This window comes from Anabrus simplex, chromosome 2 (genome assembly GCF_040414725.1).
Source record: "Anabrus simplex isolate iqAnaSimp1 chromosome 2, ASM4041472v1, whole genome shotgun sequence".
In the NCBI taxonomy this organism is placed as follows: domain Eukaryota; kingdom Metazoa; phylum Arthropoda; class Insecta; order Orthoptera; family Tettigoniidae; genus Anabrus; species Anabrus simplex.
Genome location: NC_090266.1, coordinates 1,195,767,603 through 1,195,788,666, shown reverse-complemented (window position 1 = coordinate 1,195,788,666; position 21,064 = coordinate 1,195,767,603). Strand labels below are relative to the sequence as shown.

Sequence of the window (21,064 nt, the reverse complement as noted above, 5' to 3'; positions counted from 1 at the left end):
CCCATGCACTACGGTGTCAAACCCACGTGTTTGCTGTTGCATGTACAAAGTCTTCTTGCGGATTGTTTATAGCTGAGAAAATTATGTCTGTATTTCAGTATTATTATTGTTCTCAGAACCCGTGATCATGGGTTGAACACCATCACCGATCTACCAAGGAAGCTAATAAACCAGTGAACGACGGATACAACCGCTGGTAATGCTGCAAAATTCTACATTTTAATTTAATAATAATACCGGTAATAATAATAATAATAATAATAATAATAATAATAATAATAATAATAATAATAATAATAATAATAATAATGCATAGCCTCTGGAAAGGCTTGGCGGTGACCTAATGATGAGGATGAAATGAATGGCGAAGACGTCGTAAATACCCATCCCCCCAAGCCAAGGGAATTAAGCGTACGAGAAGGTTGATTCCAAGAACTGAAGCGGGGCCATCGGACCAAAGGCAAGCATTCTATCCATTTAGCAACAAAGCTGGGCTTTAATCTGCTAAACCCTAGGCTACCATTTCCACTGATCAGGTGTTGAGTATTGGTAGTGGCAGAAGCCAGGGCCGTGCGGTTAGGAGCGTGGGTTCGAATCACGCTGTCGGCAGCCCTGAAGATGGTTTCGCGTGGTTTCCCATTTTCACACCAGGAAAATGCTGGGGGTGGACCTTATTTATGGCCACGACCGCTGGGCCTTTCCTATACCATCGTCGCCATAAGACCTATCTGTGTCGGTGCACGTAAAGCAACTAGCAGAAGCCAGGGCAGTAGCTTGTGAAACAGTTTTGACAACACAGCAGCTTCTCCGGTGGCTCAAAACGCTTAAGGCTTGACGTTCACTAAAACAACTATCGAAAGGGGGTAACCTAAGTCTAGTGGTAGCCCACGTCTTGATCCCAGCATACGCCACTGGCTAGATCTCACGTTCCAGAAACACGGCATCAGTCTGTCACTCGACACACGAGAAGCGACCCCCTGACACTGGAGCTTGATAATTATGAAATATCTTTCATTTCTGAAATTCAACGGCGCCGAACAATATAGGCGAACGAATTTTCAAAGCAGTAAAAAAAAAAAAAAATGCATGAGGAGAACTGGTTACTTTTATCCATAAAGAGCCATCGAATTAAAAATTAAGAATTTGGCTCCATTCTTTATGATACGTGTATACATCGTATAAAATACATTTCACATCGCCGTCCGTGAGAACGCAGAATCACCGGCTTTATTTTTTCTTACTAATCGGTAACAGATGGGTGAGCGGTTTTCACACTACTAGACCGCTCTCCAGTCTGCCAACGCGTCATGCAAGTGGCGACGATGGTCCAACCCTGGTGGCGCCTCCCCCACCCTCTCCCCCTCCCCCTCCCTCTTTATTGAAGTCATGATAGAGCGCCTGCTGTCTGCATAATAATCCCTGAAATAAGTTTTCGAGCACTAGAGGAACGTTTCATTCATTCAACGATTTGGTTTAGGTCGTACTGAAACAGATGTCTTACATCGACGATAGGAAAGGGCTAGGAGTGGGAAGGAAGCAGCCATGGCCTTAACTAAGGAACAGCCCCAGAATTTGCCTAGTGTTAAAATGAGAAAACACGGAAAACCATATTCAGGGCTGCAGACAGTGTGGTTCGAACCCACTATCTCCCGATTACAAGGTCACAGATGCGCGCCCCTAACCGCACGGCCAGCTCGCTCGGTAGGAAGATAGTAGTCGGAAGTCCTGAATAGTGCTAACATCAGCAATTTGAAGTTAATGCAAAAGCTCAGTATTTTGTTTGCGCAAATTTAAATTTTTTGAATTATTTATGCATTGTACTTTGACGTATTAGATCGTATTTCTTTACGATATCAAGAAACAGCGATATTTTAACGTTTTTTTTTCCTTTCTCACAGCTTCGGTAAGACAATAAATAACCACCGCATGCCACGTCGTGTACCGATTTAGGAGAAAGTAAAAGAAGAGCTATTGAGAAGATTGGATAAATCCCGTGAGGTCCATGATAACAGCAGGAGAGATTATGAAGATGGATTACTTATGTTTACCTAGGCTATAGAGCACTTAATACTACTACTACTACTACTATTACTACTACTACTACTACTACTACTACTAATAATAATAATAATAATAATAATAATAATAATAATAATAATATTATGCACTACACTACACTAAGAAGAAGAAGAAGAAGAAGAAGAAGAACTGAGATCGCTTCTAAACCCCCTTAAATGTCTCTGACCTCAGGAGGAATCGAACCCTCTTCTTTGGGAACAGAAAGGCGAACGATCAACTTCACCGCTCAAATTTCCGGCTCCATGGCTAATGATTAGGGTGCTGACCTTTGGTCCAATGGGTCCCGGGTTCGATTCCCGGCCGCGGCGGGGATTGTAACCTTCATCGGTTAATTCCGATGGCTTGAGGGCTCGGTGTGTGTGCTCTGTCTTCATCATCAGAATTCATCACAGGCAAGGTCCATCCTCAGATTCACAGTCGCCTATACGATGTCTACTCGAAAGACCTGCACCAGGCATATTCGGAGGCCACACACCATTAAATTTTTTACCACTGAAATCAACCTGGAAAATATACATCAACCAAACATTATCTAATTAGGTAGGCTGGATGGCACAGGCGAAGGAATACTGGCTTTCTGAACCCACTTTGGCGGGTTCGACCCTGGTTCAGTTTGAAGGTGCTCAAATACACCTGCCTCATATGGGTGGGATTACTGGCATGTGAAAGAACGGTAGGACAAAATTTACGACACCTCGACGTCTCTGAAAACCGTAAAAGTAATTTGTGGGACATAAAACCATTTTCTTTGCTTATTTGCTTTACGTCGCACCGACACAGATAGGTCTTATGGCGACGATGGGACAGGAAAGGCCTAGGCGTATGGGAAGGAAACGGCCGTGGCCTTAATTAAGGTACAGCCCCAGCCAGCATTTGCCTGGTGTGAAAATGGGAAACCACGGAAAACCATCTTCAAGGCTGCCGACAGTGGGGTCCGAACCCACTATCTCCCGGATGCAAGCTCACAGCTGCGCGCTCCTAACCGCACGGCCAACTCGCCCGATAAACCCATTATTATTATTATTATTATTATTATTATTATTATTATTATTATAAATCGTCACCATAAGACCTATGTGTGTCGGTGCGACGTAAACCCACTAGCAAAAATTATTATTATTATTATTATTATTATTATTATTATTATTTCTGATAAATACCAGTACATTTCTTTTCAGTGACTCAAAGCTGTTTTCGCACCTGGGGCCACAACAGCTACCTGTTATCTTTAACGAGATATAATGCAAATGTGGATATAACAACCCTAAAGTTAAACTAGGCCTATGTTCTCAATATTCTGAGCAATAAGTTGCTCGATGATATAAAAAAAATCTGTCACAATTATGAATCATATGTAACACTGTTCATGTTATGTACCTACTACAATGGTTCAAATGTAACTTCATGAGTTATATAAGGCTAGATGTAATGATAAAATATACTCAAGTTTTTCATATCCTATCCCAATTCTATCTTATCAAACAAGCACGTTTGTTCACCCCATTAGAAGCTGAAACGCTAAGTTGTCATTTCACTAACACTATGGCCTGTTAAATGAAATCAATCGTGTACTCTCTTCATAAATCCTAAATGTGAGCATTTTGGAGACAACAAATTATCGGAAAAAGAATTTGAAGAGCCATGGGGAATGTACTGTAAGTTTAGGAGAATTACGTCAAGTATGACTGTCAGATGAACAAGTGTCATTTCACGCCTATGAAATGCCCCCTACTGACTACTACAGTATACCATGAATATTGGAACATACATTAAGGAAATAATCACCTATTGTGCCCAAATGTGTGCATAACACCATGGCACTAATTGCGTAAAATTTAATGTGTTCAAGTTGGTCTTAAAATTATACCTAATTTAAAGAACACAACCAGTTTATTTTGCTACAGTCAAGCGGCGGCTAGCAACAGACAGATCTTCTCATTTAGAGCACTTTACAGTTTATCGGCGGTAACATTCACGATATTCAAAGCCAATGTGTCAGCACCTCCAATATGAAACGTCTACTTGTATCATTGATGATGATGATGATGATGATGAAGAAGATTATGATGCTTCTTGTTTAAAGGGGCCTAACATCTAGGTCATCGGCCCACTTGTGTTATTACTTTATTCACAATATTACAATTGGTACTCAGCAACCTACCTCTTCGGTACCAGATACAAGGAAGAGGAACTTATTAGAAGTATGTTTTGGGCTTTTCCCATGTAAGTGAGGTAAACTGCAGAAGACTCTTTACTAAAAATATCATGCCTATTATTCGGGGCAGTGAAACATCATTATTATTATTATTATTATTATTATTATTATTATTATTATTATTTTGCCCTGATAGATACATGCAAGTTACAATTTATAGCGGGTTTTCTTTTCAGTTGTCGATAAGAGCATTTTGAAGCCTGCAGGAAGAAGTTCTGAAGGCCAACACCCCCCCCCCCCCCCCCGCTCACCGAACATTATATCTGTATTAGTAATTAATATGTGATGTGTTCTTACTCCACTAAAATGATCAGAAACTACTGACACTTCGACTCAATGTTAAGTCACGAGTCGTCGCTGGTTAGAATGAATGACAGTTATACAAACAGGATTTCGAAGTTCGCGACACTGGAGCACCACCATTCTCGCTGGACTTTAAAATGAATCGTGACGTTTCCAAGAAAACAAGGTCGAGATGGTCCCCGGCCCGTCAACAGGACGCCGCACGGCCTTCTGAAGTCGTTAAAAGAAGCGTGTAGAATAACTTGAAATAAAGCCATTCCTGGCAGAGATTATGCTACGAAATTCAACATTCCTGTTCACCTAACTGCTATTATTCAAGTAATTGCTTCCTTCACAACGCTCTGCTCATGAAAGACAAGAAGAATGCCAGGCATCCTCAGTGCACTGCACGGCCTTGCCGGAAGCTCATTTATCTCGCACAGCATGCACAAAGGAGGCAGTTTTACTCTTAAAACTCAAAGCCAGACCACAACGTACTATTAATAAATCGAGAAATCCTTAATGTCTTACCTTACGGACGATTACCTGGCTGCACAAATATACCTGCTGCGAACAAGCTCCAGCTGATGCCGGGCCTGGACGACCACTGACCTCTTCTGCCAACCTTGTAGCATGAAAACAACAAACATCACCGCAGCGTTTCTAGCTGGACGTGGAGGGGGAAGGAACAAACCGTTACCTGCCTGCACTTCATGAATGACTTTGCTGATCTTTGTTCCTTTCGAAGCTAGTCATTTATTCCCATACGATACAACGAGATGGGAGTGTGAAAGGGATCGTGTCCGAGAGATGATTGTATGGGACAAATAGACTTAAAGAACAGAATGAACTTCCTGTGAGATTCCTGTGGTTTCATCGCGAGATTCGGCTTTCTGAGCTCTTTTTCATTCTGTACGTTTCAACAAAAATACTTTTCTGGAGCTTTATAATAATATTGTCATTCTATTTATATTTATTTCCAGAACACCACCACCACCACCACCACAAAAAAAAAAAAAGGACAGCGTTACAAAGCGCCGGACAGCGATAAATCCAACTCCAGATGATGTTCCTCACCAGCAAAGGTAAAAAGATAAATATTTTGTCCAAATACGTTCTGTGGTTTCTAGAGACAAATAATAAGTGAATGCATTCTTCTTCGGCTTCTACCGCTTTCTCCACAGAGGTGAGGTCGCGGGTGCGAATTGTGTCCCACATGTGGACGTGGCCTGGTTTTAGGGCGGATGTTCCTGCCGCCAAGCCTATGTCGAGGGATGTATTCGCTATTGCGTTGTTTCTATGGTGTTTTGTAGTGCAGTGTGTTGTGTGAATATGAGGAGGAATGTGTTGGGACAAATACCCAGTCCCCGAGCCGTAAGAATTAACCACACACTGTTATAATCACCGGCCCGGCCGAAATAGAAGCCGGGGCTCTCTGAACTGTAGGCCAGTACTGTACGCTGACCGTTCAAGGAGCCCGACAAACAAATAATAAAATAGGGACAGGACAAGAAAGAATTGATCAATGAATTTGTGAGTGTTGTACGGCAATTGGGAGCTGCTTACTCGACAAGGCACTGCTTTGGTTCCTCGTTAGGAAGTCTTGGAATTTAGAAACAAATCTCCTACTCATAGAGAAGATGTTGATGATGATGCTTGTTGTTTAAAGGGGCCTAACATCTAGGTCATCGGCCCCTAATGGTAGGCTACAAAATGAGACGAAATGCAATGACAATTTAAATGTCCAAAATTCATCCACTGACCAGAATTCAAAACGTGATGATGAAGAATGAATGGATGAATATGCATTTAAAACAATCAGTGGATCCGACCCGCAATGCCTCACCTTCCCAGAAACTACTTATATTAAAGCAATAGTATTACTGACCAAGGGGCTGATTCTAAAGCACAATCCTGAATCGAGGATGCTTTTTGTCTAAAGGAGTTCAATTTTTTATTTTTTATTTTTTTGCTAGTGGCTTTACGTCGCACCGACACAGATAGGTCTTATGTCGGCGATGGGATAGGAATGGCCTAGGAGTTGGAAGGAAGCGGCCTTGGCCTTAATTAAGGTACAACCCCAGCATTTGCCAGGTGTGAAAATGGGAAACCACGGAAAACCATCTTCAGGGCTGCCGACAGTGGGATTCGAACACACTATCTCCCGGATGCAAGCTTACAGCCGCGCGCCCCTAACCGCACGGCCAACTCGCCCGTTAAAGGGGTTCAAAATCCAGGTCAACGGCCCCTCATAATGGTACTTATCGCTAGTAAAGTAGAACCATGGTATTTCTCAAGTCTGGGTACTAATCAAAAATAGCGTAAACTCACTGTGTTCCAAACATTATGGTACTACTCACAAGTCGCACAGGTAACGCAGACCTATGGTGTTTCTCACATAATGGCGCCATTCGTAAGCAATGCAAACCCATGGTGTTCCTCACATTGGTGTACTTACTAATCACAGGGACTCGTACTATCCCGTGATGTTCCTCACATAGTGGGTACAAATCACAGGCAACGCAGACCAACGGTGTCGCTCATATAGTGGTACTAATCATAGGCAACGCCCAGACCCATGGTGTTGCTCACATAATGGTACAAATCACAGGCAACGTAAGCCCGTGATGTTCCGCATATAGTGGTACTAATCACAGGTACTGTAAACGCACAGTGAACCACTCTATGCTGCTACTAATCACAAACCTATTGTGTACCTAACATAGTGGTACTACTCGCAAGTAAAGGCAATCCATGGTGTTCCCCACGTGATGGTACTAATCACAAGTAGTTTCATGGTTCTATTTCAATCATCCCCTGGTCGCCCTTTTTAGTCGCCTCTTACGACAGGCAGGGGATACCGTGGGTGTTCATAGAGAAGCACCTAGCCCTGAAGTTCATCAGGTCAACAGTAGAGATGTCAAGCTAAACCCTCTACAGGGTGAACCCGAACTCCACCGACAAAGTTCCGGAGGTTGTTCAGGGAAGCCTTCTGAGTACATTTGTATAAGAGACCATTCGGTTTGTTACTCAATCATCCTTGCTTCTGTCCGGCTCCATGGTTAAATGATTAGCGTGATGGCCTTTGGTCACAGGGGTCCCGGATTCGATTCCCGCCAGGGCCGGGAATTTTAACCTACATTGGTTAATTTCGCTGGCACGGGGCTGGATGTATGTGTCGTCTTCATCGTCATTCCATCCTCATCAAGACGCGCAGGTCGCCTGGGGGTGTCAAATCAAAAGAGCTGCACCTGGCGAGCCGAACATGTCCTCGGACACTACCGGCACTAAAAGCCATACGCCATTTCATTTCATTTCAGCCTTGTTTCTGTGAAAATACCTTCACAACAGTGGAAAAGTCTGTAATATGCAATAACCAAAAACGTACAACATAACGCAAAGAGTAATGCAACCACGCTCAGACGAGCCCGACTCGGTGGCTGAATGGTCAGCGTACTGGCCTTCGGTTCAAAGGGTCCCGGGTTCTTTTCTCGATCGGGTCGGGGATTTCAACATTCATTGGTTAATTTCATTGGCTCGGGGGCTGGGTGTATGTGCTGTCTCCAACATCCCTGCAACTCACACACCACACATAACACTATCCTCCACCACAATAACACGCAGTTAGCTACACATGGCAGATGCCGCCCACCCTCATCGGAGGGTCTGCCTTACAAAGGCTGCACCCGGCTAGACATACCCACACGAAACGATACCCTCAGACGAGACATGTACCTACACATTTATCACAACGTGTTCAATGTGTTCTGTCAGTTCGTAACAAATGCAGAACTCTTCCCTTAAGGCCTTGTTAAAAAATGTCGACTACCAGAGAACGTGGGTTCACGGGTTCAAATCCGGCTCAGGTCGGTGGCCTTTCAAGGGTGATTTAATGGTGATAACTCCGTGTCGTTGGCTTCCGGCACGTTAAAGAACTCCTGCAGGACAAAATTCCGACACACCGGTGTCTCTTAATTACTAGCATTTAGGGCGGATGTAAAACGATTATTATTATTATTATTATTATTATTATTATTATTATTATTATTATTATTATTATTATTATTATGATTATTATTTGCAGTGCAATACAGATTCTTTCTTTCTTAAACTGTTTACCCTCAAAAGGATGGTTTTTCCCTCGGACTCAGCGAGGGATCGCACCTCTGCCGCCACAAGGGCAGTGTCCTGGAACGTGAGACATTGGGTCGGGGTATGTAACTGGGGAGAATGACCAGTACCTCGCCCAGGCGGCCTCAGCTGCTATGCTGAACAGGCGCCTTGTGGAGGGACGGGAGGTTGGAAGGGTTAGACAAGGAAGGGGGAAGGAAGCGGCCGTGGCCTTAAGTTAGGAACCATTCCGGCATTTGCCTGGAGGAGAAGTGGTAAACCACGGAAAACCACTTCCAGGATGGCTGAGGTGGGAATCGAACAAACCTCTACTCAGTTGACCTCCCGAGGCTGAGTGAACCCCGTTCCAGCCCTCGAACCAACTTTCAAATTTCGTGGCAGGGCCGGGAATCGAACCCGGGCCTCCGGGGGTGGCAGCTAATCACACTAACCACTACACCACAGAGGCGGACTGCAATACAGATACAAAGTTAATTGGGACAACAAACCAAACGAAATGCAATTTCTCGGTAACGAGCTACCGGAGATCACGGGTCCGTCCTGTACATCCCGTAGCTCTGAGGTTAAGAAGAGAGGAAGCAAAAAGAAAGTAAACTTGATCTTGGTTTTACGTCGCACCGAAACGGACAGGTCTTATGACGACGATGGGATATGATATGGCTAGGACTGGGAAGGAAGGGGTTGTAGCCTTATTGAAGGTATAGCCCCAGCATTTCCTTGGTGTGAAAATGTGAAACCACGGAAAACCATCCTCAGGACTGCCAACAGTGGGGTTCGAACCCACCATCTCCAGAATGCAAGCTCACAGCTAAGTGACTCAAACCGCGTAGCCAACTCACTCAGTCATGCAATCTTGCAGTGCCGTGTGCTTTTACGCCGAAGAACATACATTAAACCGAAGTACAGAAACGTCATTTCCATCATGAAAGTCCTACTTCCATTCACGGGGTTCGAAATAGGCACCCGATGAGAAACTAGCGGCGTTGTCACCAAGTTATTCAGTCCAGTGTTATCAAACTCTAACAATTACATACATTCACCCTATAAAAAAAGGCCAAAAGGAGAAGATAATTATTTACTTTCCATATAGGGGTAGTAAACACAATATAAGCTCCTTCTGCGGAGCTTTTTATCTATATGCTTTACGTCGCACCGACACAGATAGGTCTTATGGCGACGATGGGACAGGAAAGGCCTAGGAATGGGAAGGAAGAGGCCGTGGCCTTAATTAAGGTACAGCCCCAGCATTTGCCGGGTGTGAAAATGGGAAACGACGCAAAACCATCTTCAGGGCTGCCGACAGTGGGGTTCGAACCCACTATCTCCCGGACGCGAGCTCACAGCTACGCGCCCCTAACCGCACGGCCAACTCGCCCAGTTTTCTGCGGAGCAGTGGTAAGCGTGTCGGCCTCGGGATCCCAAGAACGTGGCTTCAAACCATGCAGAGGTAGTCAGATTTTTTAAGGGATACTAATGTGTATACTTCTCCATCTGCCATCCATAAATTTGTAGCAACAGTTTTTGGAAAATAAATAAATAAATAAATAAATAAATAAATAAATAAATAAATAAATAAATAAATAAATAAATAATAATAATAATAATAATAATAATAATAAAATAATAATAATAATAATATAATAATAATAATAATAATAATAATAATAATAATAATAATAATAATAAAATAATAATAATAATAATAATAATAATAATAATAATAATAATAATAATAATAATAATAATAATAGTCCGCCTCTGTGGTGTAGTGGTTAGCGTGATTAGCTGCCACCCCCGGAGGTCCGGGTTCGATTCCCGGCTCTGCCACGAAATTTGAAAAGTGGTACGAAGGTTGGAACGGGGTCCACTCAGCCTCGGGAGGTCAACTGAGTAGAGGTGGGTTCGATTCCCACCTCAGCCATCCTGGAAGTGGTTTTCCGTGGTTTCCCACTTCTCCTCCAGGCGAATGCCGGGATGGTACCTAACTTAAGGCCACGGCCGCTTCCTTCGCTCTTCCTTGCCTATCCCTTCCCATCTTCCCATCCCTCCACACGGCCCCTGTTCAGCAAAGCAGGTGAGGCCGCCTGGGCGAGGTACTGGTCATACTCCCCAGTTGTATCCCCCGACCAAGAGTCTGAAGCTCCAGGACACTGCCCTTGAGGCGGTAGAGGTGGGATCCCTCGCTAAGTCCGAGGGAAAAGCCGAACCTGGAGGGTAAACAGATGATGATGATGATGATAATAATAATAATAATAATAATAATAATAATAATAATAATAATAATAATAATAATAATAATAATAATAATAATAATAATAATGGTTCATGTTTGTGGGTTACTGTAGTCACGTCCTAGTTCGAGAACCATAGGCAACGGCTGAGTGGCCTAGTAAGTGGTCCTGAGAGTCGGGATACCAGTTGCTATGGAATGGGAGTGGGCATCTCGGACATATTCTGAGTCATGGCCCTCCTTGTGCTCAGGCGGCTAGGACTATACAATTCACCGGTGGTCCATAACCCGTTAGAGGAGAGATCCTCACTTGGACTATGTACAAGTAGGGTAGCATCCTGCTTCATGAATTTACCGAGCTCAGAATATTTTAAGCAAGCTTCGGACCTATGGGAGTAACCGAGTCCCACTCCCATTTGACAGGCGAGGGACTCCTTGGAAACAACTTGGCGAACGAAATGGAATTCGATGGGGAGCTATCAATCAGCAAAGTGGATGCATCTGGATGTGCTAGGAGTAAGTGATATTCGGGTAAGGGGAGATAACGAGGAAGAGATAGGAGATTATAAAGTGTACTTGACGGGTGTTAGAAAGGGAAGGGCAGAGTCTGGGGTAGGGCTCTTTATCAGGAATACCATTGCACGCAACATAGTTTCTGTTAGGCACGTAAATGAGCGAATGATGTGGGTAGATCTGTCAGTTGGAGGAATTAGGACAAGAATTGTGGCCGTGTATTCACCATGTGAGGGTGCAGATGAGGATGAAGTTGACAAGTTTTATGAAGCATTGAGTGACATCGTGGTCAGGGTCAACAGCAAGGATAGAATAGTGCTAATGGGCGATTTCAATGCGAGAGTTAGGAATAGAACTGAAGGATACGAAAGGGTGATTGGTAAATGTGGGGAAGATATGGAAGCTAATGGGAATGGGAAGCGTTTGCTGGACTTCTGTGCTAGTATGGGTTTAGCTGTTACGAATATATTCTTCAAGCATAAGGCTATTCACCGCTATACAGGGAGGCTAGGGGTACCAGATCCATAATAGACTATATCTTAACAGACTTTGAATTCAGGAAATCTGTTAGAAATGTAAGAGTTTTTCGCGGATTTTTCCATGATACAGATCTGTAGTGATCTAAGTATCTCTAGGCCTAGGGTAGAGAAAGTGAAACCTGTCTGCAAACGAATAAGGGTAGAAAATCTCCACGACGAGGAAATTAGACAGAATTACATGGATATGATTAGTGAGAAGTTTACAGCAGTAGACAGTAAGCAGGTTCAGGACATAGAAAGTGAATGGGTGGCATACAGGGATGCTGTAGTAGAAACAGCAAGGGAATGCCTAGGAACAACTATGTGCAAAGATGGGAAAAGGCGAACATCTTGGTGGAATGATGAAGTGAGAGCAGCCTGTAAACGTAAACAGAAGGCTTATCAGAAATGGCTCCAAACAAGGGCCGAGGCAGACAGGGATTTGTACGTAGATGAAAGAAACAGAGCGAAACAAATAGTTGTTGAATACAAAAAGAAGTCATGGGAAGATTTTGGTAATAACCTGGAAAGGCTAGGTCAAGCAGCAGGGACCTTTCTGGACAGTAATAAAGAATCTTAGGAACGGAGGGAAAAAGGAAATGAACAGTGTTTTAAGTAATTCAGGTGAACTCATAATAGATCCCAGGGAATCTTCTCAATGTAAAAGGAAATCATCCTGGTGGTGTTTCAAACAGCCAAGCTCATGGGGAGGAGGAAAATGATGTTGGTGAAATTATGCTTGAGGAAGTGGAAAGGATGGTAAATAAACTCCATTGTCATAAGGCAGCAGGGATAGGTGAAATTAGACCTGAAATGGTGAAGTATAGTGGGAAGGCAGGGATGAAATGGCTTCATAGAGTAGTAAAATTAGCGCGGAGTGTTGGTAAGGTACCTTCAGATTGGACAAAAGCAGTAATTGCACCTATCTATAAGCAAGGGAACAGGAAGGATTGCAACAACTATCGAGGTATCTCGTTGATTAGTATACCAGGCAACGTATTCACTGGCATCTTGGAAGGGAGGGTGCGATCAGTCGTTGAGAGGAAGTTGGATGAAAACCAGTATGGTTTCAGATCACAGAGAGGCTGTCAGGATCAGATTTTCAGTATGCGCCAGGTAATTGAAGAATGCTACGAGAGGAATAGGCAGTTGTGTTTATGTTTCGTTGATCTAGAGAAAGCATATGACAGGTTACCGAGGGAAAAGATGTTCCCTTTACTGAACCCTTGACTTACCATTCCATCGTTGGTCGGCCACAGCTGCTACAGCAGAGCAATATTGAACTCTTAAATCTTGGGGTCGTTGCGGGAATGTTTCGGTTACGAACTTAACCAAACGATGGGGTTCAGAAGAGAGCCTAACTACTTGAAATGAGGAGCAAATATGTGCTTACTAACTTTTATTGAATCATTAATTGCACAAAAAAATATATAAATCCTTTACCAGAAATTAATTATTAATTATTAAATGTTTCAAACGCAGTCGCATTGCATAGCGTTAATTTATTTATTACAATATGGAAGAGTTTTCTTCGAAGAAATTAGGAATCTCATAAATTAGTGGACAGCGAAACCGAAAAGCGAAAAAGAAAGCCTGAAAAATCGGTCACCTGTTAATCCTAACGCTAACTGAGAATTAATTCACACGATCCATGGAAAATCTGACCTTCCATAAGTAGAACGCCTGATTTACTCTTAATTAAGGTTATCCACCGGTCGAATACCCTTTTGGATACGGAACACCCGCCGAATGGACGATTAATCGAACTAAATTGGCCTTCAGTTGCTTTGGATAGGTTGCAAAATATTATTGGAAAGCATGGTGTTCACTATCAGTTGTAACTGTTCGGACTCGTCAAAACACTTGGGGAGATGAAAGTTATTATCTTGGGACACATGAATATCAAATAAACTATTTGTGGCTTGCCCGCAAATTGCCACGCAAATAGAAACAATTAACATTCCATGGTTCCCCATTTCTCTATGTAATGTTTGGGCGCCATGCAAAAATTTATATTTACTAGCATAGAGACTTATACTTAAATCACAGGAGTAGGATTTTAAATAATTAACCGTTAAGTATCGCTTAAGAAAGAAAATTAACGCAATATAAAATACAAATGAATTTATTATACAAAAAAATGAGATGAATCGGAAAAGTTTCCTTAAAGCGTGGAGGAATTTATAATTTACTGAATTTACTATTGCTTGCTTTATCTAATTGAAGCTCACCAATTACAGCTTCCGTTGAAGTCATCTGGTTTCCGTGGTTGCTCGTTCTCTTCTTCTCGATGTAGAATTTGCTCCATGGACATCCTTCCTTCCTTCTCTGATATGGTACGGGCTATCTGGACTAGCACTCCCTGCTTGCCTAGTCTTTAAATTAGACATTGGCCCTATACTTGTAAAAACTGATCAGCGTTGATCGTATGAGGAGAAAATTCAGAGATATGCATTTTTCCATATTAGTAGAAATCTCAATCCAACTGAGCTACACTATTTATACGGTACAGACTTGTACCAAAATTCCATGGACTTGAACTAAACATAGTTCTTCGTCCAGAATATTTACTGAAAATAACCCAAGCCGTAAGCTTGTTTCGTCTCACGCAGATCCGATAACTTTACCGCAACTAAGTACTGTATCGAAGCGACAACACATTGTACAAAATAACTGTCGCGGAGCGACCACACACTGTTTCAAAAATCAAATCACGTCGTTCAAAGAAGATGTTCACAGTAGAAGTAGTAGTGATGGAGTATCCCTAGTTAGGTTGTAAGGTTGTAAGGTTGGAAGGTTGTTAGGTCCCGTTCTCGTGTTGAGAATCAGTATATATCCGGGCTCACCCCCACTCTTGGTAACAGTTCAATCTCAAAACTCATACACAACGAAGTATCTGATTCGATAGATCGAAGCATCAATTCCCCTTCCCTTCTTCCTCGACAAGTCCAGAAGGCGTGGCGATGATATAGCTGACCAGCTTGCAAGCCTCGCGCACGGGTCGCTGTTTACTAGCCTTGGTCATAAAATAAACCCATGACTCACGCAAAATCCCAAGCTTCAAGAATAACCCTCCGTATACACAAACATGAGATGAAATGAAAACAACTATGTCTCAACATATTGACCGTATTTACAACATAATGAATTATTATCCTACATAATATAATAATTTAAATACTAAAACGATGTTATTATATATACAATATGATTCCAAAAAGCCTTGATTACAAATGATTGACGTTGAATAAATATGTTATTACAAATAATTGCCGATGGCGGATAAACTTGATATCAAATGATATCGCGTAAAATGATATTATATTATATTAGTAGGGCTGGAGAAGCCTGGACGGTTACACAGTTAACAGCAGTATTCACAATTGAAACAAAAATTCCACCATGGATTGTCATTTCATGACACCCATAAGTTATACAATAATCCTGATGCTAAACGTGCATAACCCCAAACAGCTGTTCGGAAGAAACCAACAACAACACGATCCGCTAGGATCTTACGTTGCGTCGTTCTGAAGGGACAAAACTGCGAAATGCAGGAAACACTAATTTATCACGCATTTGGAAGAAATGCCAAACACTGAAGTTAAATAAAAAGTGGTAAATCACTTGAAAAATATTATCAAACCGACTTTCAGGTTATAACTGGTTACGTTACGCTTAATAAAATTACAAGTCCTCATAGTAAAATAAAACAAATTACAGAATTCTTTCCTATTTAACAATGACTACCATCAGAGATCCATCGACTTATTGTTTGTCCCAACACAACCCCTACCTACAAAGTTATCAATTAACCAAACTCAAATACGTATTAAAGTGAAAGAACGACAAAAATTGAAAATAAAATATATTACCGGCTGACGAATCGAACTCGCATTCGTAACTCAAGTCTCACACTAATACGCTGAGTGTCAGCACGCACACTGCCAAAACATAAATGGACGTCAGAACGACAGAACAATTAAGTCCGTAAAGTAAAATAAAATAAAATAAAATAAAATAAAATAAAATAAAATAAAATAAAATAAAATAAAATAAAATAAAATAAAATAAAATAAAATACTGAAGTTCATTGAACTCAAACACGCATGGCGAACTGCAGTAAATATTCAATCACCGCTAGCTCAGTACCCAATGTTGGACAACCCTCATTTGCCGTTAGTGGTTCCACAATCTTAAGTAAACACCTTCCAGCTTTTGAGGGCTGCACGCAAGCTTGCCCTCGTTATTACTGAGCCAACCCTCTTCGCATTGCATACACTACTGCAGATACTACCATCGCTCAAGTCACTTCGCAAAAACATCTAATCTAAGACTTGAGTATGTACAGCTGTCATCCCAGACCTATCGTCGGGCTTACCTAACGTCTGCACAACCTAACACTAACCTCTATGTACACATACTTTCCTAATCCTATCGTTGAGGGTGAGCTAGGACGTCTCATCATCAGTATACTCCCAGGATAACATGTGACGTCCTAAATCTACTGTCGAGCGGAAATTGGGTCGTATACGCTTCCTCTAGCATATCAGGCGAAATCGTAACTTCATACAACTCTTAGATATTTCGGTTATAAATATGGTCGAAACTAATAACACACAACCAAACGAATCTTGCAACAGAATGAACCCAAGTCGGGAAATGCAACTAAGTCCCTATCTTGTTACTAAAACGTGAACTTGAAAATAAATATCGCGTGGCGAACAATACACAACTCAAACACGATCTCAGCATGCTCAATGAAGTTTAGAAAAGAATAATGACTTCCAACACACGTCTGACACTACTTGACCATCGCCCAACAATAATCATCACCGCCGCAAAAATCCACACTGCAGTTTTAGGGTGAAGCCCTCAAATTGCCTACCGCCATTTTTCCAAATATTCATATCCATGACTATCCAGTGAAACGAAACCCAATGAATCTACACATCCAAACGTATCGCTTTAATAACGTTCAATATCTCATCCCACAATGTTTCCGATTTAATGATAAATTACCGCCTTGTAATTTATGAACTTTACTGATTGGAAACTTGTCATTGCAGTCAAATAACATCAACCGTGTATTTAAAATGCTCTTCTATCCTTGAGGTCATATTATTCTAATATTCATTATACTGACTTTACATAACTAGTCACTTGATTTTTTACTGCCAAGATTTACCATCTTCACCAGAAATCGTTTTTCACATGGGATATTAACTTGAAATTTACTGTGCTTCACACAATAATCATCTCGAACCAATCTTCTCCAGGCCTCAGTTTTCGGATTGTTAGCGGAATATACTACAGTCTGCCACATAAGTCTCACATTTAATATACAGCCTGTCACAAAAATTCTTCGCTCTCGGCAAATATAGCCTGTCTCAAAATTCATTCTCATCGCCTTCTCATGGCGGTATTATATGAAATACACAGGCTTCCTCTGCCTTCAACATCTCTACAACTCTTATCTCCACATACACTGACTGACAGAGAAAATGCAACACCAAGAAGGAGTGGTTCGAAAGGGATGAAAGTTGGGGAAAAAACAGAGACGGCACGGACGAATAATTGATGTTTATTTCAAACTGATATGCAGGTTACACAATGCGCACGGCATCGACTCAGTAGAATGTAGGACCACCGCGAGCGGCGATGCACGCAGAAACACGTCGAGGTACAGAGTCAATAAGAGTGCGGATGGTGTCCTGAGGGATGGTTCTCCATTCTCTGTCAACCATTTGCCACAGTTGGTCGTCCGTACGAGGCTGGGGCAGAGTTTGCAAACGGCGTCCAATGAGATCCCACACGTGTTCGATTGGTGAGAGATCCGGAGAGTACGCTGGCCACGGAAGCATCTGTACACCTCGTAGAGCCTGTTGGGAGATGCGAGCAGTGTGTGGGCGGGCATTATCCTGCTGAAACAGAGCATTAGGCAGCCCCTGAAGGTACGGGAGTGCCACCGGCCGCAGCACATGCTGCACGTAGCGGTGGGCATTTAACGTGCCTTGAATACGCACTAGAGGTGACGTGGAATCATACGCAATAGCGCCCCAAACCATGATGCCGCGTTGTCTAGCGGTAGGGCGCTCCACAGTTACTGCCGGATTTGACTTTTCTCCACGCCGATGCCACACTCGTCTGCGGTGACTATCACTGACAGAACAGAAGCGTGACTCATCGGAGAACACGACATTCCGCCATTCCCTCATCCAAGTCGCTCTAGCCCGGCACCATGCCAGGCGTGCACGTCTATGCTGTGGAGTCAGTGGTAGTCTTCTGAGCGGACGCCGGGAGTGCAGGCCTCCTTCAACCAATCGACGGGAAATTGTTCTGGTCGATATTGGAACAGCCAGGGTGTCTTGCACATGCTGAAGAATGGCGGTTGACGTGGCATGCGGGGCTGCCACCGCTTGGCGGCAGATGCACCGATCCTCGCGTGCTGACGTCACTCGGGCTGCGCCTGGACCCCTCGCACGTGCCACATGTCCCTGCGCCAACCATCTTTGCCACAGGCGCTGCACCGTGGACACATCCCTATGGGTATCGGCTGCGATTTGACGAAGCGACCAACCTGCCCTTCTCAGCCCGATCACCATACCCCTCGTAAAGTCGTCTGTCTGCTGGAAATGCCTCCGTTGACGGCGGCCTGGCATTCTTAGCTATACACGTGTCCTGTGGCACACGACAACACGTTCTACAATGACTGTCGGCTGAGAAATCACGGTACGAAGTGGGCCATTCGCCAACGCCGTGTCCCATTTATCGTTCGCTACGTGCGCAGCACAGCGGCGCATTTCACATCATGAGCATACCTCAGTGACGTCAGTCTACCCTGCAATTGGCATAAAGTTCTGACCACTCCTTCTTGGTGTTGCATTTGCTCTGTCAGTCAGTGTATATAAATTCTTCGCCCTCAATCCATTTTCTTATATTTCAAGACTTTTCAAACCTCACTCCTCTCGTGACAAACAACTTTTATAAAAATATCTTTTCATTTATATATATTTCTTTTTTTACAACTTTCGGACCTCAAGAATACAACAACACGCCGTGATTTTCCATATCACCGATATACACGATGTCACAAAATTTTACTTCCCATGAACAAAACCTAACTTTATCGGATTTCACTGGAAATTTCTAGGCACCTGCAAACCTTGTAGAACATACCTGTTAAATCCACTTTTAACATAGAAAAAAATTATCCCGCGGTAAACATTATTATTATTATTATTATTCTTATTATTATTATTATTATTTCGACAAAAAATTTCTAAGTTCAAACGATATTCGAAATTAAGACACTCGCCACGACTACGTTATCGTTATCAGCTTCCTAATTTTTCTCAATTCGGACAATATCTCAAAGAATATTAACACAATATTTAAACTTCGCATTTCATAGTTTCTTGATGTGAATTTTACAACACTGAAGAGTTTCACACGGTGACCAGAAATATAATACCTTCGCCTAATCATTACTAAATATCAATCCGACATACACGATGAAATTTGGTTGGAACAAACAATAATCTAACTACAACATGGATACAAAATATTCACAGACCTGAAATAGTAGCCATCATCCTGGATCCTGGCTGCATCTAGCCAGCAGACCTCTTTAATCTAGCCTCCCATGGCTATCTGGGATGTCTTCTTATATATATGCCTATAACTTAAATTACACAACACTTTACAACGCACTTTCAAACGTTTAACAGGCGACGAGCATTCTGCTCGAATGACCACGTCCGCAGCGTTCGCAAGACCTCTGCTTCCTCTCACCCTACTAAAAGTCCAGATGTTCCAACAGATAAGAAACCAGACCCGCAGCTAACTTCCAGCCTCCTCTTTAACAAACACACACTGAATACCGAGATAAATTCAATTACTTTTCATCCAAATATCTAAAACTTCAAAGTTCCCATTAGCAGCAGCTCAGAAAATTTCTATCATCTTCCATTCTAACAGTATATTTGAACCATAGACACGAACATGTAATAAGTTATTTGGAGACCGAATTTTCACACTTTTCTGCTGACGAGTGACGCGGGCTTCGCTGCTCCAGTAACCAGACAGTCAGAAATATACGGAGGGTGATTTCTTTTATACTCTATGGGGTGACGCTACTCACACCATGAAGCTTGACTGCACAATCTGCTAATTCCGTATCCAATAGACCAATTTTCCTGAAATTTGTTCCATAACCTCGGACAGGCTTACGATTTATTACGGTGTTAATTTCATAATTTTACCATACTCGCAACAGGCGAAATAAATTATTTCTGCCCGGGCGTTTCGCAGGTTTTCTTCATCCATCGGCCTTGGCACGTGTCGCTAGTTCGGGAGCCGGACGCAAATTCTTCTCTAGGCTTAACTGCATTTATTTTTACCCTGGGGGTTCTGTCTTCACATAGGGTTTAAGAATAATTTAGATTCTTTATTTCTGGATTTACTATGTCACAAAAATCTCTCGTTACGAATAATTCCTTGAATTTGGAAAATTGTTCAGTATTCGAAGTCCACCGAAGTGTCTCGGTATTTCACGAGCTTGCGGCTGGCTCGACACGGGGAGCTCGTTCCCACGAGACAGCCAGACTCATGCAATACAAACATGGCTGCTCTCAAAAGAGTAGTTTGTAGGTGAAATAAATATTGGGAATTAAGAAATAATTTTCTCATCGTAGAATTATGGGTTCGGGGGACTATGGAATTAAAGGTAGATTATTAAAATCAATCAAAGGCATTTATGTTGACAATTGGGCTTCAGTGAGAATTGATGGAAGAATGAGTTCTTGGTTCAGGGTACTCACAGGGGTTAGACAAGGCTGTAATCTTTCACCTTTGCTGTTCGTAGTTTACATGGATCATCTGCTGAAAGGTATAAAATGGCAGGGAGGGATTCAATTAGGTGGAAATGTAGTAAGCAGTCTGGCCTATGCTGACGATTTGGTCCTAATGGCAGATTGTGCCGAAAGCCTACAGTCTAATATCTGGGAACGAGAAAATAGGTGCAATGAGTATGGTATGAAAATTAGCCTCTCGAAGACTAAATTGATGTCAATAGGTAAGAAATTCAACAGAATT

At 42.5% G+C, this 21,064-nt stretch overlaps 1 protein-coding gene across 1 annotated transcript in view; it reads right to left on the bottom strand.

The window, feature by feature from the left end:
• LOC136863405 (serine-enriched protein) overlaps window positions 1-5,193 on the bottom strand; it is a 274,549-nt gene extending 269,356 nt beyond the window's left edge. The window contains exon 1 of the mRNA XM_067139816.2: window positions 5,108-5,193. The gene's annotated coding sequence lies outside the window, so the exon portion shown is untranslated. The remainder of the gene's footprint in view (window positions 1-5,107) is intronic.
• Window positions 5,194-21,064: the final 15,871 nt, after the last annotated feature.